At 42.0% G+C, this 27,960-nt stretch overlaps 1 protein-coding gene across 2 annotated transcripts in view; it reads left to right on the top strand.

Moving 5' to 3' along the window:
- Positions 1-27,960, top strand: part of DNAJC5 (DnaJ heat shock protein family (Hsp40) member C5) — a 61,726-nt gene that overhangs the window by 16,725 nt on the left and 17,041 nt on the right. For both annotated transcript variants that reach the window (XM_034401783.3, XM_087890993.1), the window contains one exon: positions 9,108-9,199. The gene's annotated coding sequence lies outside the window, so the exon portion shown is untranslated. The remainder of the gene's footprint in view (positions 1-9,107; positions 9,200-27,960) is intronic.

The following is a 27,960-nucleotide window of genomic DNA, read 5'->3' on the forward strand; positions in this document are numbered from 1 at the left end:
CAGAAGGAAGGAGTTGACTTTTGCTTTCAGAAGAGAAGGCTGAGGAGGGATGATAGCCTCTTGAAGAACCTTTTGTAGGCATGTCATCCAGAAGACAAAAAAAAAGTCCGTTCCAGAGGGGAGGATCCAGAATAATGGATTTAAGGAAGGCAGAAGATTTAAGGAAGGCAGATTTAAGCAGTCAAAAGCAGGACCCAGTGACCCAAAGAGATGGTGTTATTTTAATTGGGATTTTTCAGAGGAGCAAGGAGTTGCATTTAATCATTCTTTTCTTGAGTTGTATCAGTTATGCTGATTTGTGGCACTGTAGTAAAAACTGCGAATATTTTGTTTGCAGCCTCATGAAAAGCAAGCAGTGAATTTTAGTAAATGAGCTCTCTAGAACACAAGTAGTTATGGAGGGGCCGTTTAATTGTTTTGCAATCAGAGTGCTGAGTGGGGTTTTTTTTTTTTTTTTTTTTACAAAAAGTAATTAATTAAAACTAGAGGCTGGTACTGTCCTAAAACTGCTGTTTTTCCATAAAATACAGGTAGTCCTTGACTTACAACAGTTCATTTAGTGACTGTTCAAAGTTACGAAGACACTGAAAAACGTGGCTTATGACCATTTTTCACACTTACAACTGTTCTGGCCTCCCCATGGTCATGTGATCAAAATTCAGATGTTTGGCAACTGGCTCATATTTATGTCTATGGAGATTCTCAGCCATCCAGGTCTAGTTCATATTTAGTTCATATTTATAACAATTGCAGTGTCCCCGGGATCATGTGATCCCCTTTTGTGACCTTTTGACAAACAAAAGCAGTGGGGAAGCCCAGCTCACCATATTACTGATTTAATAACTGCAGGGATTCACTTAACAAATGTGGCAAGAAAATTCATAAAATGGGGCAAAACTCACTTAACAATTGACTCACTTAGAAACAGAAATTTGGGGCTCAATTTTAGTCATAAGTCGAGGACTACCTGTATACCTATTAGCCTGTGAGTTGGTGGTTGCTGATGGTTTAAAATGGACAGTTGATAACAACACAGTATGTGTTAATGTTCTTGGGTTTAATGGCGCTTTTGTCTTGGATGTTGTATTACAAAAGATTTTTAAAACTTGTGTGTTAATCACATGTATCTTTTTGGGCAGTTATTTTCCTGTTATTTTCCTTCATTGCCTAATTTTGTGGATGCAACATGCATTTGGCTATGTTCCTCTGCGGTTTGCAATATTACATGTATTATTATACTGTATGTGTTTTAAATGAGCACATAACATATGCAGAAAAAGGAAAGGTAGCCATTTTCAAATTTTATAGTTTATATGCTGTATAAAAGAGCAAAATTAGGTGGGTCTTTGAGGGTGTTTGTCTGCAGAGCAAAATATCAAAATTAATACAACTTAAATATATGCCAAGGAGAACCCCAAGACAATCTGGGGGAGATGAGTGCTCACTGCAGGCCCAGAATGCTGGCTTGCTTTCTGATGGGGGGAGGGTGTACAAACTAGGTTTTGTGGAATAGAGCGAAGGTTCTGGGAAATAGTTGATAGAATAACTGGACCTCAATTTTGCTGGCTGGATAATTCTGGGCGTTGTGGTCCAAATGCTTCTTGAAGGCACCTCATTGGAGAGGAAGCTAAATTGTAAAAAAATATTTTTGGAAAGCCATAGTAAGTTCCCCAATGTAAATTTACAACACAGAGGTTTATTTTTGTTGTATTTATGAGAGAGGCATTTTTTTTTTACACACTTTGCTGTCTAGGCTCCAGACCGGAGGTTTTCTTATTGTAAGAGAAGGGAAATTGCAGGTAGTCCTCAATTTATAACAGCAGTCAAGGGACAGGGATTGCCATTGCTAAGCAAGGCTGTCGTAAAGGGTGATATCACAGGACTATATCACGTGGCAACAATCTTAGCAGACCTTGTTGCTAAGCAGAAAGTGAGGGGGATGTTGCAGTGAGGGGGGGGAGGCCCTCAAGCCACATGCGAATTGGGCGGGTCCTAGTGCAGGTGGCACACCAGAAGGTCAATGGATGGTGAGGGAGGGTGCAAATGGAGGAAGGCTGGGGGCTGGATGATGCAGTGCAAGGCCAAGAAGATTGATGGAGGGATGCTGCAGCAGAGAGTGAACACAGCCAGTTGTGAGTTAAGAGCTTGGGAGGTCTGGTGCAGGCTTACGCACAAGTGCAGAAATCCCAGGGAACAAATGGTGCAGCATGGTGCAAATATAGGAAGGCCAGGGATGGAAAAGGGGTAGCTATTTCCCCCCCCCCATGCCCTTTTTTCCTTTTTTCCTTTTGTATTATTTTGTATTTTATCTCTCTTTGAAACTTAATGAAGTTGCTTATATTTTTACTGCATTAAAACTGCAGGTTCTGTTCAATGTTAAACGTAATAAAATATATTAATTTTATTGCAAGTTTTAAAAAAAGGAAGACCAGGGATGGATGGGATGGCCGGGCACGAATGCGGGAGGTGGGGAGGGGGGAATGGACAGCATGGTGCAAGCACAGGAAACATGGACTTACCAGAGGGACTTGCAAAAAGTCCCCTATTGACTTTTTTCATGGGAAGCCGGCAGGGAAGGTCACAAGTGGCGATTGCACGACTACAGGATGCTACAACCCTTGTAAGTTTAAACTGGTTGCCAAATGCCCAGATTCCGTTCACATGATTGTGGTGGCAGAACGTTGCTAATTTGTACAGTTGCCAAACAGGTGATCAGTAAATGTGGACTATTCCTACTTAAAGAATTACAAGTCGAAGAAGCAAAAAATGTAAAGGGACAGGAAAAAAAAAAGCAACACAGTTTGGGAAAATAGATACTCTGAAGATTTTAACATCTGACAATATTTTCCCTCTGGCAATATTTGAAAAGCTTGTCAATCCTTGAACTGATAGCCGCAGTCATCTTTATTTAAGATTGAAGAACTTCACCTAAGTGAAAATGAAATAAAAGCTTCTACATCAGCAATTCCCAATCTTTTCCTTTTGCCAGGGATGTCTAACCTTGACTACTCCAAGACTTGTGGACTTCAACAAATCCATGCTGGCTGGGGAATTCTGGGAGTTGAAGTCCACAAGTCTTAAAGTGGCTAGGGTTGGACCAGCCCTGCTTTACGTGGATCAGTACATCTGGCTTCTCTGAGCTTTTTACAAAAAGAACAGAGCTTTCTTTAATTTAGAGCCAAAAACACTCGGATAAAAACTAAAGCTATTTTTAAGAAACAAATGGTCAAAACAGTGAGATCATTCAATATTTTAATATTCCCGTCCCAAATCTTGTAAGGTTTTGAGTGAGAAACCAAAATATTTAAAGCTTTGGTGGATCTTGTAAGATTTTAAGTATCTTTTTAAAGATTTGTTCTTGGCAGCTTCACGGGAAACACAGTTGAGGTCGTCTATAATCCCCTGCCTACAGGTGAGAATTAATATTCAGCTGTTGTTAAAAAGCTTAGGGTAAAAAACAAATTAGCAGCTGGAAATAAAAAGTAAATTTTATGTCTTCATAGATGTCTTCATGTGCTATAAATTACAGCTCTCCCAAGGCAAGGATTTTGTAGAATTAGATTAATGAGGATGAATTTTCAAACAATCCCTATTTCAAGGACCCTCTTAGTCCTTCCAGAGGGGATGTACTAGGAATCATGAAGAAGGTGGGTGGTCCTTCGGAGAGCAAAACCAACATCTTGAAACTGGTCCAGAAAACAAAGATGTATAAATGGGCTTGATCAAGAATTGGGAGATAGTAATGCAGTTGTTGGCTGCATGCTTCTCACCGTCATTGAAGAGATTTGTCATCTTGATAGACCTTAGGTAAGAGGGATCTTTGAACCTTGATGCTCTCTTAGCTTGCTGATGTTTCATGGCCCAGCTAGGTAATGTTATCAGTGTTGGGTAAGAAGTGAGGTTTGCTGTCAGTTTATATTCTGATGTCTTGCTCTGTCACTGTTGATGGGAATGATCTTAGAGATTCTTTGGTTGGGCTCTACTTCTTTGGCAGTTTTTTGATTGGGGTGTTGTTTACTTCATTGTTTGTCTGATGTTAATTTTGGAGTTTATCTATGCTCATCTGGGTGCTGATTGCTGGTGGAGAGATGCTGGATTTTTTTTCTCTTTTGGGCTGGTTGATTGTCTCTTGCACAGTCTATAGATTCATCATCATCATCATTCCAGCCATTCTCTATTCATTACAAGGTGAAGGCCCCTTCCGCATGTTTCTAACCAATACGGTCCTGAGCTTTTTTTTTTTTTTGCCAATTGGGCCGGCCATACTTGCTGATGTCGCCAATCAATCATGTTTTAGGTCTCTTTCATGGAGGCTTTTGATCCAGTGGGATCCATTCTACGACTGCCTTAGTCCACCTGCCCTTGGTTCTTCTTGCTATGTAGCCGGCCCATTTTCCATTTCAGTTCTTTTACTCTCTTGATGGCAGCATATACTTTTGTTTGTTCTCTAATCCATGTGCAAAGTCTTTCTATGATATTGTTTATGTCTATTGATATTGATGGCTAGTTTGTCAGAGTGCCAGTCTCCTAGAAATTCCCTAGTGCTAGGGAATGCTTCCTATCCTGCCTTCAGGTGCTTTGGAGAATAAGTTGACCCCCCCCCTCCTTTTTGTGGCAGCCCCTCAGATATTGGAACACTATCATGTCATCCTATCACACGTATCCCACTTGAAGCATTCATGTTTTTATGTCGCTTATCCTGCTCGTTAAGCCTATTGTTGCGTGCAGTTAATACTTTGCCAGGCTGTTCCCAGATGGTGTATCTGGATGCAACATCTTGAAGTCCTCCATCTTGTCTGTCATCCTGAGCTTTGATTGGTTGTTTAGGGGAGTGGTGTAGCTCGCAAATCCAGTGTGCCGGTCTTCTTCAATCGCAGTTCTTAGATATAGAATCATAGGGCTGGAAGGGACCTTGGAGGTCTTCTAGTCCAACCCCCTACTCAAGGCAAGGAGACCTTATACCAGGGGTGAAATCTACTTACCTTCCTTACCAGTTTGGAAGTGCACGCATCACATGCACACGCAGACCCTCTGCGCATGCACAGAGGGTAAAAAACACATTACTTCCTGGTTAAAACCAGGAAGTAATGACACCCGGGCAGGTGGGCGGAGCCTCGCGCCGCCATCACTACCAGTTCTCCGAACCACCAGCCACAATCGCTACTGGATCGCCTGATCCGGTCCAAACTGGGAGCATTTCACCCCTGCCTTATACCACCCTGGTCAACTGGTTGCCCAATCTTTTCTTGAAAAGTTCAGTGAATAAGAGTTATTGTATTATGTCTGACTAGGCTAGAGTTTTTTCAGGAATTCCTTTTAAATTTTCAGGTATGTAGAGAGCTTGCTTTGATATTTTTCACTTTGAAAAGAAAAGCAGTATTTTTTTCCACCAAGAATAGAGGATTAGAGAAGAACATTTAGTAGCAGAAAGGTATGATTTGCATGTTTGAAATCTTAGATTGCATCCTAGTTAAAAAGACTTTAAGAAGAGAACCCAGAATTCATTTGGCTTTAAAAGAGTCAGAAAATAGGCTTTGTTACTTTCCTTGATGGAGCTTGGAAATATAGTATTATCCAAGAGGCTTTAGTGGCAGATAAACATAAATGAACCAAAGTCTTTTGACCCCTGAATTCATACCTAGTTGTGTATTTACCTAGGTATATTGTTGTGTACCTAGGTATATTTACATGATGCCTTTGTTTAAGAGTACAAGGTCACAAATCTTGACAAGACACTGGTCAATTAGATTTAAATAGCTGAATTTTAATCCTCTAAACCTATTAAAGCAATGATATTTCGACTACTATGTTCAGCAGAGCTAATTATAGACAATTTCTTGCATTTTAAGTCAAATAAATAAGGATTGTAAATAGTTAAAAAAAGATCTGTAATTCTGATAGATCTCACAAAGAATTGCCGTCACTTGAGAAGCTTATCCTTTTCTTAACGAAATTGAGTTAAAGGATTCTTGGCTCCCATGTTTCCAGAGTGGGCTTCTAAACCCACATTTCATGGCTGCCGCTCGTGTTGACCTCCCCTTGTTCAATTTACAGAATGGTGAATGCTAATGAAACAGCATGAAAGAAGCATGAAGTAAAACCTGTATGGCTGCTGCTTCCTGATTTAATAAGCCCCCTGCAAAAAAGCAGAGACTTGAACAGTGTATAGGATCAGAAACACAACATGACTGATTTGGAACATCCATCCCATTGCTTGCTGTTGTGGGTCCTCTTCTATCTCACTGGCACTCTAGGTAGTCCTTGACTTATGACCACAATTGAGCCCCAAATTTATGTTGCTAAGTAAGATATTTGTTAAGTGAGTTTTGCCTCATTTTACGACGTCTCTTGCCACATTTAAGTGAATTGCTGCAGTTGTTAATTTAGTAACATATTAAGGGAACTCCGCAGCATTGGAGAAACGGCGTTCACGGTAAGACCAACGCCCCATCTGGTTTCCCCATTGACTTTGCTTGTCAGAATTTCACAAAAGGGGATACCATGCCCCCGGGACACTGCAACCGTCATATTTATTTATTTATTTATTTATTTATTTATTTATTTATTTATTAAATTTCTATACCGCCCTTCTCCAATAGGACTCAGGGCGGTGCACAGCCAAGATAAAAACAAAGCATACAAAATTTAAGAACAGTATTAAAATAATTAAATACGAGCCAGTGGCCAAGCGTCTGAATTTTGATCACATGACCACAGGGGTGCTGCAGGGGTCATAAGTGTGAAAAACGGTTATAAGTCACTTTTTTCAGTGCCGTTGTAAGTTCGAACAGTCACTGAATAAACTCTTCTAAATTGAGGGCTGCCTGTACTTGAGAGATTACAGGAAAAGTGCCGAGCTTTAAGTAAGAGCAGCACTCCAGGTGTGATTCAGAGCTCCAGGCTGAAATATTTCCAGGGTAGTTGGGGTGATAAAATTGCTTTGAATCAGTTAAACAGGTACTCCTCGGCTTACAACAGTGCATTTAGTGACCGTTCAAAGTTACAGTGGCAGAGAAAAAAGTGACATGTGACCATTTTTCACACTTATGACCTTTACAGCATCCCCATGGTCACATGATCAAAATTCAGACTGACTCAGCAACTGACTCATATTTATGATGGTTACAATGTCCTGGGCTCATGTGATTTCCCTCCTCATGAATGGCACAGTAGTTAGAATGCAGTACTGCAGGCTACTTCTGCTGACTGCAATTTGGCAGTTCGAATCTCACCAGGCTCGAGGTTGACGCAGCCTCCCATCTTTCCGAGGTGGGTAAAATGAGGACCCAGGTTGTTGGGGGCCAGAGGCTGACTCTGTAAACAGCTTAGAGAGGGCTGTGAAGCGGTATATAAGTCTTAAGTGCTGTTGCTATCCCCTTTTGCGACCTTCTGACCAGCAAAGTCAATGGGAGAAGCCAGGTTCACTTGTGCAAAAGGCACTTCATAGAGATGTGGGCAGAGGTTTTGACTCTAACAAAAATATTAAACAGTCAACTGAGGACTGCTTTCTTTTCATTCTACACTGCTATCAATGCACTAAACAAAGTCTTAGTGGGAACCCTTTTATTTATCCATTAATTTCCCTGATTTGTGCCTTAAACATATCTTAGTGTTGTTTCTTTTTAATATGTACTTTCTTATGGGATGAAAATATGCTAGTAATTTGATTAACTCATTGTCATTTCATTCCATGTTTACTTGGTCAACCAAGAGGGAGCTGTCCGTATTCCTGGCACTGTTCACATTTATTTATATTTATATTTTATTTTATTTTATTTTATTTTATTTTTTATTTATTTTTATTTTATATTTTATTTTGTTTTTATATTTTACTTTATTTTTTTAGAAAATTTATATTGCCACCTACTTACACATGGCGACTCAAAGTGGCTTACAAGGACATAAAAACACCATATAAAAGAAATAAAAGAATAAAAAGAAAAAGAATAAAATAATACCCCCCATACACACACCAGGGGTGGGATTCAATTTTTTTTACTACCGGTTCTGTGGGCATGGCATGGCTTGGTAGGTGTGGCAGGGGAAGGATACTGTAAAATCTCCATTCCCTCCCCAAACCAGCGGAAGGTTACTGCAAAATCCCCATTTCTTCCCAATCAGCTGGGACTCGGGAGCCAGAGAATAGATGGGGGTGGGGCCAGTCAGAGGTGGTATTTACCGGTTCTCTGAACTACTCAAAATTTCTTCTATCGGCTCTCCAGAACTGGTCAGAACCTGCTGAATGCCATCTCTGACACACACCCTGGTGACAACACAGATTCATACTAGCCATTTGATGGGCTCCATCCCGCTCTGGGTTCTCCGGGCCCACTGGCAGAATCATGTCTTCAGGGCCTTCTGGAAGAGTGTTAGAGGGGGGGCCAGTCTAATCTCCAGGGGGATGATACTTCAGAGGGAGGGAGCCACCGCTTCTCACCACATGTGGTGAGACTTCTTCTGGGTCTCACCACATGTATCTCCTTAGGGGATGGGACCCACAACATTCCTTGCCTCCCCACTCCAGTGGATCAGGTAGACGTGATCGGCAAGTCCCTCAGACAACCTGGTCCCAATCCTTGAAGGGCTTTAAAGGTGACAATCAGCATCTTGAATTGCAGCTGGAAGCAAATCGGCAACCTTTGCAGCTCTCGCAGGAGAGGTGACAACATGTGCACACCAAGGTCTGCACAAAATCATGTGGGCCGCTGCATTTTGCACCAACTGGAGCTTCTGGATGCTTTTCAGGGGCAGTCCCATGTAGAGCATGTTGCAGTAGTCAAGACGGGAGGTGACTAGGGCATGAGTGACCATGAGTAGGAATTGTTGGTCCAGGAAAAGGCATAACTGCCTGGCAATCCTGTGCTAAGCACATTCAGCTACATGAAACTACCACTTTCTAAATTTCATCATAAAATAGGTTTACGAGCATTACATCTTTGATTGTATAGATCTTTATGCTGTCAGTGGAATTCCAGTTTGCATACATTGACGGCACGAGTTGAATTTTTGCATTTTCTTTTTAAGCACAAAATAGTTTAGCACTGTGACAAACATTTAGAACGGTCAGAAATCTAATAGATCACAATTCCCTTTCATTCTGTCCTTAGGAGAATCTTGCTCACATATCTACGAAGATTTATCTCCAGGATCCGCACCCGGAATCTGTTTTGCTTCATTTCACAAGGACGGCATTGTTTCAGTAAGTGAGAATTCTTTTATCTTTTTCAGGGCTTGCAAATAACACTCAGGCAGATGATACAGCAGAAACCGAATGCGTGACTTTGATTCTTTAAATGTATCTGGCTGAGAGTCCACAGCATAGCTGGTGATAGAAACAAAGGGTCAGAATATTTTCTAAGTATTAGGTATATTCACTGCCTTGAGTTATTTATATATATAAAAAATGAAGGTGGGATAAAATCTGAAAAAATAAATAAAAGAAAAGCAGCCCAGCACACCAGATTGCAAAGACAAATAACTACAGCATTATTCATTTAGCAAGTATTGACACAATTATTCCTGACTGTTTGCATTGCAGTGGTCTGATGCTGGGTGAGAAATCTAACAACCAATCAATGGTCTAGTGTTGCGAAGTAAACATCTCCATGCAGGAGTTAGTATATTGTGCTGAAGAAGGGTTTGTGGTCAAAAAGACTGCATAACGGTTAAACGGGTTGATTTTTTAAACAAGATATTAGGCCTACCTAGGCATTGTAGGAGGAGAGCCATGTTAGTCTATGATAGCCTTTTTTCAGGCTAATAGATTTTATTAAAAGGCATAAGCTTCAGTGAGCTGTAGCTCACTTCTCACTTGCATCTGATGAAGTGATCTGAAGCGCACAAATTTATGGCTTGTCATAAAAATTTATTAGACTAAAAAGGTGCCACCAGACTCCACCCAAACGTAAAGCTTAAAATGTGTAAGATTGCAAGTATTGTTCTTAATTAAAATAGAGCAAATGAACCTGCATGAATACTGGTCTAAATCAATAATCTGAGGACTGAGGACCCAGTTTGTGGGGACAATAAGCTGACTTTGTAAAAATATACAAAAGTATGAAGGCTATTGCTTAATGCATTGTAAGCCGCCCTGAGTCTCCGGAGAAGGGTGGCATATAAATCAAATTAAAAAATAAAATAAAATCGGTTTTCAGTCATATTATTAGAGTGTTGTTTTTTTAAAAAAATTCCATATGTATCATTTGGTCTTTCTGCTGCAGTTTGTTGATAGAAAGATTGGTCAGCCCGCTCCATTAGTTCTGGCAGAAAAAGTCTACTGTGGATCCCATCAGCCAAGGAATTTTAGCTGGTGGGGTCCAGAAGAGGCTTTTCTGCCTCAGTTCCCGCCCTTTGGAACATCTTGCCACTGGAAGTGAGATCCACCCCCTCCCTTCTAGCCTTAAGGAAAAGCCTTAAAACCTGGCTAGGCCGGCTGGCATGGGGCCCTGGAAAAGAAGCTGTAGGCTGTAGGTAGTTGGTGCAGTAGCAATGAAGGCAGCATCGCTGCTCTGCTCCTAACCCGGGATTTCTTTAGACTGCTCTTAACCTTCTGTAATTGTCATCTGTTTTTATATTTATAATAGTTTTTATATCTACAGTAGTGGCCAAAATTGTGGAAACCTTTTGAGAAAAGTGTATTTTTGAGGTTTGATGGCTAATAACACTACTTTTTTTTTTGGAATTTCAAGATAATCCTATTCCACTACTGGAATGGCCTGGGAATAGCCCAGAACTTAACCCAATTGAAAATTGATGGAACCGACTAAAGAAGCTAGTTAGTCAGAAGTGACCCAGCAATAAAACCCAGTAAATAGAAGCAATCATTCAATCTTGGTTTCACATGATAACAGCTACAGAACTCAAAGACTTGGTTCACTCCATGGGAAGACGTTGTAAGGCCGTAATTCATGCTAAGGTTACCCAACTAAGGATTAACTGATATGGTGATAATTTTTGTATATCTCATTTTTTCTAGGGTGATAATTTTTGTATATCTCATTTTTTCTACATGTTTCACTTTCATAAAAGTTATTGCATTACATTCTTGATTAAATTATCTTTCCATTGATATATAATTTTATGCTAATACTCAAAAAAAGTGGTGCTATTAGCTAGTTTTGGAAAATACACTTTTCCCAGAAGGTTTCCACAATTTTGGCCACTACTGTATATGTTTTTATTACATTGTAAGCTGCCCAGAGTTGCCACAAATTTCAAAATGGGCGCTATATAAATTTTATCAACAAATGAACAAATAAATATATTCATTCCCCCAATTCAAAATACCCGGGAAGGAAATGTATTTTGACTGCTCCAAAGATATCATTTATAACCGAGCAGTAGCTGAAGAAAATGGCTGAAGAAAATCAGTTAAACGTGTATAATTGATTTTTAGATTTTAAAGGCTAAAAAAACCTTTAAAATTATCAACGAAATGCATAAAAGACAGTGTTGCTGATGCAATCTCCATAGAATGCATAAATTATGGACGGGGCTTGTTTGCAGAATCTAGAGAAAACTTCTGTTTTTCCTATTATTTGAAACGTCAGTGGTTTCACCATCCCATAAAATATAATGGTTAGATTTGTCGGGTGGGGAAACCTAAATACATTATTAGCTTTAAAGTTGAATACTGAAGTATAATTTGATCTTTTGCTGTTTTATCCCTCAGATATGCCCAATTAAACATATCTGATAACGAGGTGATAATATTTACCATGTGCTCTTTTAAACATGGTTTTCCCTATATTTTGGACATGTTACTTACAAAATGTTGTTGTAGTGGGGGTGGCTGGTTAAAGCCAGAAGTTAAATAGATTCAGTTTTGAGATGTCCTTGCTGCTCTCTGAGTTTGGTTGTTTACTTGCAGACATTTCATTACCCAATTAGGTAACATCATCAGTGCTAGAAGGAAGTGGTGTGTGCAGAGAAAAGGAGGAGGACTGTGGGATCCTTGGTGCTCTGTGAGCTGGGTTGTTTTCTTGCATATGTTTCATTACCCAACTAGGTAACATCATCAGTGTTAGAAGGAGGGGGGAGAGAAGGAGAAGGGGGACAATGATGATCATTGAGGAAAAACATCAGGGATTCCAGGCCTGAATTAAACACATTATTCCAGTATTTCTCAAACTTGGCAACTTTGAGGTGTGTGGACTTCAAGCATAGCTGGCTGGGGGAATTCTGGGAGTTGAAGTCCCACACATCTGAAAGTTGTCATAGTTGAGAAACCCTGGCCTAGCTATTGATCTGAGATTGTGGGTGACAAAAACTCCACTGGGGATGCCCAACCCTAGGTGACTGTGTAGCAGGGGTGAAATGCTCCCGGTTCGGACCAGATCGCCTGATCTGGTAGCGATGACGGCGGCTGGTTCGGAGAACCAGTAGCAAAAATCCCTGCGCCCCCCCCATGCCCAGCTGAGCCGCGCGATCATCAGGCTGTTTTTTTACTTTTAAAAGCATTTTTTCTACAACCTCTTCGGCTGAAAAAATGCTTTTAAAAGTAAAAAAAAAAGCCTCTGATGATCGTGCGGCTCAGCTGGGATCGTCAGAGGCTTTTAAAAGCATTTTTTAACAACCTCTTCAGCCGAAGAGGTAGAGAAAATGCTTTTAAAAGTTTTTTTTTTAAAGTTGGCCACGCCCACCCAGTCACATTACCCCCCACCACCAAGCCACGCCCACAGAACTGGTAGTAATAAATTTTACATTTCACCACTGCTGTGTAACATGCCACCTGCATTATAGGTACAGAATGTTAGTCTTCCCTAAAATTCTGGGAGCCGAAGCCCCACATCTGAAATTTGCCAAGGTTGATTAAACATCCTGTTAACTTATCATTTAAACATTGGAATAAATGCTCTGAAAAGCACGGATGAAATAGAGCAAAGTTAGGGCTTTTAATTCAATCATACTGTTTGGTAGACAGTTAAAAGTGGGCCGTTTAATCCCAGAGATTATATTTCTTTGTGCATTCAGAGAGAACCATCCCAGGCTAGAAACTGTAACAGATGGAGGGCGAGCGCATAGCATGCCACCTGCATTAAAGGTACAGAACGCTAGTCCTACTTAAAAATCCCAGGCTTATTTGTGGTCTCACATAGAAAATCAGTGCACATAAATTTACTCATTAGCTCGCTCCCTCCCTTCAAGATCAGGAATCCTATGGAGTCATCCCTGGCTGAAAAGTACTATTAAGGCAAAAGCTTTTGTGAGCTTCAGCTCAGATGCACAGAAAGGCTAGAGGATTTAAACTGAGAAGGGGGAGGAGAGGGAGGGGCAGACAGGTTGATTATACAAATACAGATTACATGGTGAGACAAAGTCCATTATCCATTAACAACTGTAATGTGTTAAAAACCCATTCTGTTTGTTGAGACCTTTGAAAATCTTTTGAGCCATGTGGGTTTATTGATTGATAGATTGTTTATGCCCCACCTTTATTATTCTTTTACAAATAAGGCAGCAGATATATAAGAATAAAAATAAGAATAATTTTATTTCTATACCGCCCTTCTCCCGAAGGACTCAGGGCGGTGTACAGCCTATTAAAAGCACAAGACAAACATCAATTAAAATTATTTAAAATTATTAAATAATTCGGCTCAATTTAAAACCCCAGAAATTTAAAACACCCAATTTAAAATTATTATGTTGATAGCCCGGCCTGGCGGAACAACAGAGTCTTGAGTGCACAGCGAAATACCCGGAGGTCCAAAATATCCTCCTTTTCTCCCCACAGCAATAACCCTGTGAGGTGGGCTGGACTAAGAGAGAGAGAGTGATTGGCCCAAGGTCACCTAACTGGCTTTCATGCTTAAGACTTGGAACTTCATGATCACTTTCATTCTTTCATTTTTCTTCCCTTACATTTGTATGTCTCCTTTGTATTGTATGTAAGCATTCCTTCCTCTCTCCAACACATATTCTGGAATATTGTAGACTAGGGGTGTCACACTCGATTTCATTGAGGGCCGCATCAAGGTTGTGTTTGACCTCGGGGGGGGGTTGTATATGGCCAGGGTGGGCATGGCCAGCTCAATGTTACTCGCATTGGGGATGCCAGAGATGGGATTCAAATCCCAGTGCTACCGGTTTGCTTTGTGAGCATGCAGTGCTTCTGTGCATGCTCAGAGCATTTTTGATGATGTCTGGGTGAGTGGGCGGAGCTGAATCGGGGCAAACCAGTAGAAACCCACCCCTGGGGGCACCTGTGGTGGGCCAAGCACTCTGCCAGTGAAAATGGGCTCCCAAGCTCCATTTTCAGCTGCGACGGCCTCCTGCAACCCTCTGTCAGCGAAAACGGAGCTTGGGAGGGTTGCACGCAGCCCTCCTGAGCTCCGTTTTCACTGGCAGAGGCATCATGGGCCAGTCCTTCATTATTTCCAGGGCGGCCCCGCAGGCCAGATCTAAGCATCCTGCAGGTCAGATGTGGCCCACATCTGCGGCCTTGAGTTTGACACGCCTGCTGTAGACTATATTGAGTATTTCAGTTTTTGCTACATGTTGCTTTGAGTTGTTGTTTTAATCAGCTCTTATCCAAAATGAAGTTTCTGTTATTTTTTTGCTCCCCTGATAATAGACATTCAGGCCACATTTTATTCCATACCTTGGGATTTGTGGTTTGTGTCAACTGAATGAATTTGGCATTTAGCCAATGGAAACTATAACTATTTTCTTCAGAACAGGATTTTAAATATCTTGCTTTACAAAATTGGTCAAATTTAGAAAATGGTATTTCCTGTCAAGTATATTTGTAGCTGGCTTTTAAAAATTTTTAAGCTTGTACCTTTTCCCTTGATATTCTACTGAAACACTGGATTGTGGAAGGATTGCAAATATTTGAGCATTTGTTTCTGATTTAATCCTGCTATTTTGCTGAGCAAACCTGTGTTGCACAAATATTGAGGCCTGAGTATTTTATTATCAAAGGTCATGCAGCATAAACTTTTTGGGATGTTATTAATGTTGTTTCATGTTTAAGGTGCGACTTGAACTCAAAGTCTCTTGCTTTCTTGCCTGGTGCCTTAACCACTAGACCAAGTTGACTCTCAAACTGGTTTAAGAATCTCTCACTCAATCTGATATTCTGACATTACAGTTGTTAGGGGACAAAGTATCCCGTTTAAAACCAGCATCAGTTTAGCCACTCCATGCCTCTGAGGAGAGAGTTGCATCATTCATTCATTCATTCATTCATTCATTCATTCATTCATTCATTCATTCATTTATTCATTCATTCATGTATTTATTTTGTCAAGCATGTATTAGATAACATATATAAGTATAGACATAATTATAAATAGATGAGACAGATACAAATAAAAGGGAACATTAGGATAGGGATGGTGGGCACGCTGGTGTGCTTATGCACGCCCCCTACAGATCTCTTAGGAATGGGGTGAGGTCAATAGTAGACAGTCTAAGGTTAAAGTTTTGGGGGTTTGGGGAAGAAACCACAGAGTCAGCTAGTGCATTCCAGGCATTGACAATTCTGTTGCTGAAGTTGTATTTTCTGCAATCGAGTTTGGAGCGATTTACCTTCTATTATTTGCTCAAGTATTGTTGTGGTTGAAGCTGAAGTAGTCATTGACAGGTAGGACATTGTGGCAGATAATTTTATGTACTATGCTCAGATCAGAACGAAGTCGGCGTAGTTCTAAGTTTTCCAAGCCCAAAATTTCAAGTTTGGTGGCATAAGGTATTTTGTTGCAAACAGAGGAGTGGAGGACTCTTCTTGTGAAGTATCTCTGGACTCGTTCGATTGTATTAATGTCCGATATGCAGTGCGGGTTCCAGACAGATGAGCTGTATTCAAGAATTGGTCTAGCAAATGTTTTGTATGCTCTAGTTAGTAGTACAATGCTACCAGAGAAGAAGCTACGCAAGATTAGGTTAACAACTCTTAATGCCTTTTTGGCAATGCTGTTACAGTGAGCTCGTTTGAGATGAGTACTCCATGAAAAGGTATCATGAAAGCTGATGCCTTTTGATAAAAATATGTTACAGGTAGTCCTTGACGTACAACAGTTCATTTAATGACCAGTTGAAGTTACAAAGGCACTGAAAAAAATGACTTATGACTGTTTTTCACACTTATGTCCGTTGCAGCATCCTCATGGTCACGTGATTGAAATTCGGACGCTTGGCAACTGACTCATATTTATGACGGTTGCAGTGTCCCAGGGTCATGTGATCACATTTTGCGACCTTCTGACAAGCAAAGTCCATGGGGAAATCCAGATTCTTTTAACAATCATATTACTAATTTAACAAATGCAATGATTCACTTAACAACTGTGGCAAGAAAAGTCATAAATTGGGGGCAAGCTCACTTAACGAATGTTTCATTTAGCAGCATAAATGTTGGGCTCAATTTTGGTCATAATTCGAGAACTACCTGTGCTAAATCATAGCCAGTGTTAGCCACCATTCATCAAAATGACGGCACCAAATTAAATTATGGCTTAATGTAATGTTTGAATCCATTCACTGAATTACAGTAGGTGAGGTTGAGAAAACTGTGTGTGGTCATTCTTTGTAGAAATCAAACAAGGCACACCGTAGTCTTGTTAGCATTCTAGTTTTTCTTTCCATATGTAAGTTAAGTTCCTTTTTATTTAATCAATTTCTCAGGCTGCCCATTAGTCTTTTAACTTAAAACAGCAGCAGGAGATGATGGTGGAGAGGAAAAAGGTAAGATCAAACATACCGCATTTAACCAAGGACAGGTAGTCCCTGATTTAGCCCTTGATTCATTTAGTGACCATCCAAAGTTACAACGGCACTGAGAAAAGTGACTTAATGGCCGTTTTTCACACTTATGACCTTTGCAGCATCCCCATAGTCGCATGATCAAAATTCGGGAGCTTGGCAACTGGTAATGTAATTATGACGGTTGCAGTGTCCCGGAGTCATGTGATCCTCTTTTGTGACCTTCTGACAAGCCAAGACAAAGGGGGAGCCAGATTCATTTAACAACCATGTTACTAACTTAACCACTCAAGTGATTCACTTAACAACCATGGCGAAAAGGTCATAAGGTTGGCTATGACTTGCTTAGCAACTGTCTTGCTTAGCAGTGGAAATTTGGGGCTCAACTATGGTCGTAAGTTGAGGACTATTTGGATATCCCAGTTGTCTTTTCCTGCTTGAGCAGGGGGCTGGACTAGAAGACCTCCAAGGTCCCTTCCAGCTCTGTTATTCTGTCTTCCATCTGTGCCACTTTACTTTTAATGTGTTTCCAGGTGGTTAATAACCTTGCTCCCAGCTGGTGAAGTTTCTTTTGCTCCTTGTAGCAAGAAAGTGACCACTAGGTGTTTTTGCTTTCAAAGGGTGGCGGGATTCAGCTGGTTCAGGCCGGTTCGAGCAAATCGGTTGTTAAATTACTGACTGCCCCCCTCCCCTTCCAGGAGTCCCCACGTGCTCCATTTTGGCTCCCAGGTAAGTGCAGGGAGGCCTACTAGGCCCAAAACGGGGTGCGGGGGATGCTCATGCCCCCCGTGGCTCGTTTTTGCTCCCAGGAGGCTGCAGGGAAGCCTACTAGGCCCAGAATGGGTCACTGGGGCGATGCGACACCCCCCCCTCGTCGTCCGTTTTTGCTCCGGGGGGGGTGCAGGAGACCAAGTGCTGCCTGTCACACCCCCTGGCCACACCCACCATGGCCACGCCCACCCAGCCAGTCATTAGGGCAGAGTACTGGTTGTTAAATTATTTGAATCCCACCACTGGTAATGTCTATCTTGTATTTAACTTAGAAGGGGAAGCACAGATGAATAAGCTAGTGAGAAGGCCTGGGAGCTGCTAGTTGGAGAACTATGGTCAAAGAACCTTGGTAGTACAGTGGTCTAAAGCACCCTGTTATTAAGAACAGCTGCCTGCAATTACTGCAAGTTCGAATCTCACCAAGGCTCAAGGTCGACTCAGCCTTCCATCCTTTCTAAGGTAGGTAAATTGAGGACCCAGTTTGTGGGGGCAATAAGCTGACTTTGTATAAATATACAAAAGGATGAAGGCTATTGCTTAGCGCATTGTAAGCCGCCCTGAGTCTCTGGAGAAGGGCGGCATATAAATCAAATTAAAAAAAAAAATACCTCGAATATCACTTCGAGCAACGTTATGCACAAATGGGCTGGGTGGCAGCATTGAAGCTTCCGGCCTAATATGGCTTCCAAGGCTGACAGGGGTTTTCTGGAACGCTGACACTGGGTTCCCCTAATGCAGCTGATAATCATCCCTTCTTTTGTCCTGTTCTCCATGTTTTTGGAACCCGACAGTTTTCCTGGAGACGTTTCAGGCTAGGGAACATCAATCAGCGCAGCAGAGATTAAAGTTTGCTGGTTATATATGCCTGGCCAGTCTTGGCTGGGGTGTGGTGTCAATTTTCCTCAATGTTCCTTAATTAGGGTTTGGTTTCTTCCTTGATTGTTTAATTGGTGCGGTTTCCTGCTTATCTGGTTGTGGCCATCTAGAAAAGATTCCACCGTGGGCTGGGCTTTTTTTTTTAGTTCCTTGTCTTTTGGTGGTACCTTTAAATAGTAGGTAGATCTCCATGGGTCTTTTCAAGGCTGATGTCTTGGTATTGGTAGTCCTCGGCGTACGACCACAATGGAGCCCAAACTTTCTGTTGCTAAGCGAGACCCTTGTTAAATGAGTTTGGCCCCATTGAATGACTTTTCTTTCCACAGTTGTTAAGTGAATCACTTCAGTTGTGAAGTTAGTAACACGGTTGTTAAGTGAATGTGGCTTCCCCATTGACTTTGCTTGTCAGAGCGTCGTAAAAGGGGATCACATGACCCCCAGGACACTGCGACCGTCATAAATATGAGTCAGTTGCCAAGAGTCTGAATTTTGGTCACGTGACCATGGAGATGCTGCAACGGTCTTAGGTGTGAAGAACGATTGTAAGACTTTTTTTTTCACTGCTGCTGTAACTTTGAACGGTCACTAAGTGAACTGTTGTAAGTTGAGGATTCCCCATAAATATGCATAAACAAACAACAAACTTGACTCTTCCATCCACTGATGCTGTTATCTATCCTGGCAATGAAACATTTGCAGGTAGTTTGCAGTGACAAACTATTTTTGTCAGTGGCGCAGTGGTTAGAATGCAGTACTGCAGGCTACTTCTGCTGATTGCCAGCTGCCTGCAATTTGGCAGTTCGAATCTCACCAGGCTCAAGGTTGGCTCAGCCTTCTATCCTTCCGAGGTGGGTAAAACGAGGACCCAGATTGTTGGAGGGAAGATGGCTGACTCTGTAAACCCCTTAGAGAGGCCTGTAAAAGCTCTGTAAAGCGGTATATAAGTCTAAGTGCTATTGCTATTTCTGAATTAAATGCCAGAAAAAAACTTCCTGGATTGTTCATATAATAATCATGATTTGAAGTTGCAATGCCAAGCTAACCTTGGCTGATCCAGCAGGCAATGTAGCGTAACCATGGTGATTGGGGCCAGATTTTCTATCACTAAGCAACACGATTGACAACATGTTGACTCTCTCACTTAGCATTATTACCTGTCATTTATTAGCCCATGGTCTAGCCCAGTGATGGCTAACCTTTTTGCCATCGCGTGCCAAAAGTGGTGGTGGTGGGGGGGGTGTCACACACACGCGTGCCCACGTCCATAATTCTATGCACCCTGCCCCCGCACATGCGCGCGCGACCTCCCCCCCGCTTCCTCCCCCGGTCCTGGCACGGTAGGCCCATTTTTCGCTCTCCCTAGCCTCCAGAGCCTTTCTAGGAGTCTGGGGAGGGCGAAAACAGCCTTCCCGACCCCTCTGGAGGTCGGAAATGGCCCATTTGCCAATTTCCGGTGGGACCGGAGGTTCCATTATTTTTGCTATCCTCAGCCTCCAGAGCCTTTCTAGGAGTCTGGGGAGGGTGAAAACGGCCTTTCCCACCCTTCTGGAGGCCGAAAACGGTCTGTTTGCAAACTTTCAGATCACGTGCCCACCGATATGGCTACACGTGCCACCTGTGGCACGCGAACTATAGGTTCGCCATCACGGGTCTAGCCCATCAGCCCCCAACCTATTGGGCAGCAGGGACTGGTTCCATGGTGATAAGTTTTCCCGCAGACCGGAAGGGACATGATTTCATGTGCTGCCTGCATCCCGCGGCTTCACTTGTTTCCGCGGCCCATTTCTGGCATGCGTCCACGGACCAGGGGTTGGAGACCACTGGTCTAGCCTACAGAGTTGTGTTTTCTAGTGGTCTCTCACCCTGCTCCCTTTGTAGCCTGGAAAAGGCCCATCCTGGCCTCCTGCTTGCTGAGACTTAAAGCTTTCAGCCACTGCCTTCTCTCTGATTTTCTCTCCCCACCACTGGTTTCAACCTCCCAGTACACAGCTTCTCTCCTTTATGCCCTCTGATGTCCCCTGTTGCCCAGCAACCCTACTAATGCTGAGCTCTTCTCCGTCTTGTCCTTCCCTCACCTCTTCTTTGTCTGCCTTTATCCTTAGGGACTTCCAACAATTACGCCGATGACGATCTCCCTGTATCCCCAGCCTTACATTCATCTCTCTCCATCCCCGTCTATATTTCTCTTGCTTCCTCTTTCCTCTAGTTGCACACTCAGTGCTGAGCCAGTCTCGTATCACCATCTTCCAGTAAATTTAATCAATATGATCATGAATTTACAAATAGAATAGAATAACAGAGTTGGAAGGGACCTTGGAGGTCTTCTAGTCCAACCCCCTGCTCAAGCAGGAAACCCTACGCCACTTCAGACAAATGGCTGTCCAACATCTTCTTAAAAATTTCCAGTGTTGGAGCATTCACAACTTCTGGAGGCAAGTCGTTCCACTGATTAATTGTTCTGACTGTCAGGAAATTTCTCCTTAGTTCTAGGTTGCTCCTCTCCTTGATGAGTTTTTCATAGACCGTTCCTGGTCTATGCAACCAGTTTTCCATAGCTCCAAAAACTTCTGTCAATGACTGTGGTTTATTATATTATTATTATTATTATTATTATTATTATTATTATTATTATTATTATTATTATTATTATTATTATTATTATTATTATTATTAATTATTCAATTTATATACCGCCCTTCTCCTATTGGACTCAGGGCGGTGCACAGCCAAGGATAAAAAAACATACCAATACAAAATTTAAAATCAATTAGAATTATACAGCTTTGGCCCACAATTTAAAACAATCCAATTAAAACCCAATTTACACTTAAAAAGCTAAAAAGCGCTAAAAAGGGGGGGGTTCACGCCAGCCCTGCTTGATGGAAAAGAAAAGTTTTTAGGGCACGGCGAAAGGCCCGGAGATCCGGTATCCTTCGCATCTCCAGGAGCAAATCGTTCCAGAGGGCAGGAGCTGCCACAGAGAAGGCCCTCCCCCTGGGGGTCGCCAGCTGACATTGCCTGGCTGACGGCACCCTGAGGAGTCCCTCTCTGTGGGAGCGTACTGGTCGGTGGGAGGCTATCGGCGACAGAAGGCGGTCCCGCAAATACCCAGGTCCTATGCCATGGAGCACTTTAAAGGTGGTAACCAACACCTTGAAGCGCACCCGGAAGGCCACTGGAAGCCAATGCAGCTCGCGCAGGAGAGGTGTCACATGGGAGCACCCTCTTGCTCCCATAATCCCCTGCGCGGCCGCATTCTGCACCAGTTGGAGCCTCCGGGTACTCCAAGGGGAGCCCCATGTAGACAGCATTGCAGTAGTCCAAGTGGGAAGTGACGAGCACCTGAGTGACTGTGCGTAAGGAGTCCCGATCCAGAAAGGGCCGCAACTGGCAAATCAGGCAGACCTGATGAAACCCCCCCCTGGCCATAAATTGTTGGATGCCTTCTTTACAGTATTAACTATTTCAGGCCTATGTTGCAACATATTCATTTGGAGGGGGGGAATGTATGCATAAATGTAATACAGGTAGTCTTCAATTTACGACTACAATTGAGCCCAAAATTCATGTTGTTAAGTGAGAAATTTGTAATGTGAGTTTTGCCCCATTTTATGACTGCCACATTTCTTAAGCGAATCACTGCAGTTGTTAAATTAGTAACACGGTTGTTAAGTGAATCTGGCTTCCCTCATTGGCTTTTCCTGTCAGAAGGTCATAAAGGGGAATCACATGACTGGGGCACTGCAACTGTCATAAATGTGAGTTAGTTGTCAAACATCTGATTGTAACTCACGTGACCATGGGGATGCTACAATGGTTGTAAGTCTGAAAAATGGTCATAAGTCACTTTTTTCAGTGCCTTTGTAACTTCAAACAGTCACTAAATGAACTATTGTAATTCGAAGACTACCTGTATTTTTATGATTGGTTTTGATCAGGGGTGCAATTATGGCAACTTTAAGACCTGTGAACTTCAATTCTCAGAATTCCTGAGCCAGCCTGCACCCCAAAACTCCATCCTCACCGCCCCTGGTCTTGAACCACAAACAAATCCAGTTAGTCTCAACTTAGAACAGTTCACTTAATGACTGTTCAAAGCTACAACGGCACTGAAAAAAGTGACTTACGACTGCTTTTCACACTTACGACCTCTGCAGCATCCCTGGGCTCATGTGTTCGAAATTCAGATACTTGGCAACTGACTCATATTTATGCCAGTTACAGTTTCCCAGGGTCATGTTGTAACATTTTGTGACCTTCTGGCAAGCAAAGTCAACGGGGAAACCATTTAGTGACTGTGTTCCTAATTTAGCAACTGCAGTGATGCACTTAAGAACTGTGGCAGGAAAGGTCGTAAAATCTGGCAAAATTCACTTAACAACTGTTTCACTTAGCAACAAAAAATTTGGGCTCCATTGCTGTCGTAAATCGAGGACTGCCTCTTAACTGGACTGAGCGGATGTCCTTTCATCAAACAAAATAAAACTGGGGAAATGCTGATGTCTGTTTCTTCTATCTGTAACCAGGCCTCCTAAATAATGATTTTCTCTCTTCGTTGTTCTATCTGGCACAAGACACATTCTTGGCGTTAACTTATTACTTCATATTAGCTCTGCCTGCACTGTAGACATATCAAGTTCTCTGCTGTCCTAAGAGCGTCTTCTCTTTTCAAATGTGTCATCTAAAAAATATTGCTGATTGCTGTCCCTGTACTTAAGATGCACAAATCGTGTTGTTTTTTTTCCAGGTGCCTTCTTAAATGCTGGCAAAGATATTTATTATTTGTTAAATATAAAGATATTTATATTTATTATTTATTATTATTATTTATTAGTTTGTTCAGATCTTATTCACCTTACGAAAATGCTCTGGAAAAGCAGAGATACAAATACAAAAAGCAGGCTAGTTGGAGCAGTGGTCTTCCCTGTAATCAGGGGTGGTAATCACCAGTGGTGAAATCCAAATTTTTTTACTACCGGTTCTGTGGGCGTGGCTTGGTGGGCATGGTGTGGCTTGGTGGGCGTGGCAGGGGACAGATACTGCAAAATCTCCATTCCCTTCCAACTCTTGGGGGAAGGATACTGCAAAATCCCCATTCCCTCCCCACTCCTGGGGAAGGATACTGCAAAATCCCCATTCCCTCCCCACTCCTGGGGAAGGATACTGCAAAATCCCCATTCCCTCCCCACTCCTGGGGGAAGGATATTGCAAAATCCCTATTCCCACCCCACTCTGGGGCCAGCCAGAGGTGGTATGTGCCGGGTCTCCGAGCTACTCAAAATTTCCGCTGCTGGTTCTCCGAACTGTTCAAAGTTTCCGCTACCGATTCTCCAGAACCTGCTGGATTTCACCCCTGGGTATTCACTTACCTTCCCTACTGGTTCGCAAATGTGAGTGTGTGGGCATGGCCTTCTGTGCATGTGCTTTGCTCGCACACGCAGCTTACACGCATATGCATGGCTAAAAGACATGCCTAAATAGGATGGCGTAGAGCCAGGGCAGGTGGGCAGGCCCACCTGCGATTTCCGCTACCAGTTCAGGCGAACTGGTCCGAACCGGCTGAATACTATTGCTTAACGCATTGTAAGCCGCCCTGAGTCTCCGGAGAAGGGCGGCATATAAATCAAATTAAAAAAAAAAAAAATACCACCTCTGCCTGTAACGATGTCTGGGTGTAAGAGCTGGACAGTAAGAACGGTGATGGAAGAAGAATTGACACCTTTGAACTATGGTGGTGGCGTAAATTACTGCACATACCATGGACATCCAGAGTCACTAACAGAGAGGTTTAAAACCAGATACATCATTAGAAACTAAGATCATAAGACTACGTCTGGTTGGCTCAGCGGCTAAGACACTGAGCTTGTTGATCAGAAAGGTCGCCGGTTCAAATCCCTAGTATAGGGTTCCTTTGTGAGCAAGGGGGGTTGGACTAGATGACCTCCAAGGTCCCTTCCAACTCTGGTACTGTTACTTTGGCCATGTTATGTGTGCAAATTCATTGGAGAAGGCAGTGACGCCAGGAATGGTTATTAGTGGAACAAGAAGAAGGGGGAAGCAAAGAACAGGCTGGCTTGATAACATCAAATCTGATGCAAAGTTGAACATTCGGCACCTGAAATGAGCTGTGATTGACAGGGTAGCATGGAGAGCACTTGCCTATAAAGTCACTAAGAGTTGGACTCAACTAAATGGTTAAAAGCAAACAATTTATTAAATAAATTTATATAGCCCCCCCCACCCCCCCAATTCACACATAGGTGATTCCGGACAGCTTACAATTTTTTTTAAAAAATCCATTATATAATAAAAGCACATTTTTAAAAAAATCCTCACTATCTTCCCCCATGGCAGGAATAACACAATGACTCAATTGCTCCCTCTTGGTCTTCCAGGCCCACTGGCAAAACTACATTTTTAGGGCCTTTCAGAAAAACAGCAGGGTGAGGATGAAACTGGGGGGGGGGGATGTTCTATAAGGAAGGGGTCACCACCGAGAAGACCCCTTTTTTGTGTCCCCACTAGCTAACAATCCCTAATCAATAGGACCTGTAACACGCTCTGCCTTCTCATCCTGCTAGGCCAGGTAGATATAAAACATTGCATATTAACAATAATACGAGCATTAGCGATACATTTCTCAGCGCAGCAAAAACAAAAGTGGATTTTTCAAACCAAATGGTTTTGAATGAAAAAGCAGGTCATTTCAGGGATGAAATGCTACCGGTTCAGACTGGTTTGGCCGAACCGGTAGTGATGGCAGCGGGTGGTTTGGAGAACCAGTAGCAACGGCAGCTCGAGGCTTCGCCCACCCGCCCAGTTGTTGTTACTTCCTGGTTTTAACCAGGAAGTAACCTGTTTTTTACCCTCTGCACATGGCATATGCACTTCCGAACCAGTAGGGAAGGTAAGTAGATTTCACCCCTGGGTCATTTCATATATGTTTGTTAGCAAGATTTTGGAATCCTTGTGGAGTTTTGATTGTTTTGATTGTGCCATTTAATTTAATTAATTTTAATTTAATATCCACTTTCTCCAGAAATTGGGAGTGCCGATCCCAGGGCTGTAGATTAGACAGGGAAGACGAAACAACATCCTGGCAAGCTTTTTCTGTACTGTTACCAAGAAAACAGGCCCAACAAAAATGCAGATTAATTTTTAAGTGAAATTAGCATTAAAAAGAGCTTTCTTCCATGTTGGCTATGTCCTTGCCTAATTATTTTAACTGGGTTAAGAAAAAGATTCACAAAAAGCTCTCTGCCACCTTTGGTTTCCTGTGTCTTTAAAAGGCATATTTTGAGTTTTGATTATTAGGCTGATGCTGCCTTGCCTAGAATTTGAGCATCATTGGCTTATTTGTAACCAGGATGTCAGGTCCCCAATCATTTTAGAAGAAGAACCAATTTTGAAAATCAGATGAGCAAAATCTTTTGATCCTCATCTCTTTAGCTATTGTTGTTTTGCAAGGAGAAGGCCCCCAAGCAAGAGAAAACACACAAGTTAATCCGAGGGCTTTAAAAATACCTTTTCCGTCAGGCCTGTTTAATCTAGCATAGCTAGCTGCAATGACCTGATCCCAAAATAGCTGGCAGTGACTCTTCTCTCAGAGTATTTGCTGCTAAATAATGACAGATGGTGATTTAGCTTGGTTTGAAACTGAAACTCTGTAATGCAGAACTTTAAAAAAAATTGGACGGAAGGGAGAATGAGGTTCAAGGTCTTCTTTCAAATTGGAGTTAATTATGTGCGCATGCACTAAAAATTCAGACAACCAGCTACAAGATGGATAGACTCCATTACACCAGTGATGGGTACACTGTTAAGAACAGACCTGAAAAAAACAGATGAGGGACAGATTGACGTGGAGAAAATCTAAATGGTCATTAAGAGTCAACATTGATTCAATTATTCCAGTTATTTACCATCGTTCTTCATTTCTGGAAGTATGTCTCTAATTCCTTTTTCCCAATCATTAGCATTTGAATTATTCATCTTAATTTACATTGTTATCAAAATTAATAATGTTAAAGTATTTATTTTCACATTTCCATCTGCTGAGGTTTATCACAGACAAGTTCTATTCATTCTTTTTTACAATAATAATTGCTTGCATGATTTCAGCATTGTTAATCTCTTTACAATTGACATTTTAAGTATTCATCTTAATTTACATTGTTATCAAAATTAATAATGTTATCAAATTACTTATTTTCACATTTCTTTATCAGTTCATATGCAATGCTTTCACCTAAATAATATCACAGTATATCCTATAATTCTTCTCTCTTACCAATACAATAACAATTTAAATTCAAGACTATCAAAATCACTATTATTGTTATATTGTCTGCTTTCCCATTCCCATTGCAACATCCCAGTGGTCACCTGTTCAAAATTCAGACGCTTGGCAGCTGGTTCACATTTATGATGGTTGCAAGATCTCGGGGTCACGTGATCCTCTTTTGCGAACCTTCTAACAAGCAAAGTCAATGGGGAAGCCAGATTCACTTAACAGCCGTGCTACTATCTTAACAATTGCAAATGATTCACTTAACAATAGTAGCAAAAAAAAAGTAAAATGGGGCACTTAACTCATTTAACAGTTGTTTTATGCTTAGCAGCATAAATTTTGGGCTCAATTGTGGTTGTAAGTCAAGAGCTATTTAATAATACATATTATTATCTGTTTCACAGTCTGATGATGTCCTTCTATCGCAGAGATCTTCAAACTCGGCAGCTTTAACGCTTGTGGACTTCAACTCCCAGAATTCTCCAGCACTGGCTGGAGCCAGTGCTAGAGAATTCTGGGAGTTGAAGTCCACAAGTCTTAAAGCTGCCAAGTTTGAAGACCTCTACTCTATCGCTTGGAGAAACAGGAACATTGACCAACGTCTGCAAAATCTGACTTTTTTTTTAGGCCGGGGAAACTCCGTACTTCCTCCTATTTGCATGGGCTTCTCTACCGGTATTATTCTCTCATGAATAATATTTGAGAGTTTAACTGCATCCTTTCACTATGAAGATCAGTGTTTCTCAATCTTTTCCAACTTCCAGATGTGTATAATGTTGAGGAACACTGATGTAGATCAAGGAAGTTTAAAAACTGAACATCTGTTTTGGCAGTCATTTAAAGTAGGCCTCAGGAAAGGATTCTTAAAATGCAATGTCGGTTACTCAGCATGTAATTGGGGGGATTTTCACTTTTATGTTTAGAATAATTTTCTTGTAACATCTCTCTGGATTCAGAGTCACGTTATTTTACAAATTAAATGGAACTATCCCTTCCTTTGTTTACATATGTAGGAAAATGTAATTATGCTCTCTACCTAGGGTTGCCCTTGAAGACTACTCGAAGGCTTCAGGTGGTGCAAAATGCGGCCGCGCGGGTTGTGATGGGAGCGTCCCGACACTCCCATGTTACACCCCTCCTGCGCGGCTTGCATTGGTTACCGGTTGCCCTTCGGGTGAGGTTCAAGGTGCTGATTATCACCTATAAAGCCCTTCATGGCCTAGGCCCGGGATACCTGTCAGGCCCGGTGTTTCCCACAGACAGGGCCTCCTCAGGGTGCCGTCGGCCAGACAGTGTCGGCTGGCGACCCCCAGGGG

Source organism: Pantherophis guttatus, chromosome 3, assembly GCF_059756535.1.
Source record: "Pantherophis guttatus breed Tessera chromosome 3, ASM5975653v1, whole genome shotgun sequence".
NCBI lineage: Eukaryota > Metazoa > Chordata > Lepidosauria > Squamata > Colubridae > Pantherophis > Pantherophis guttatus.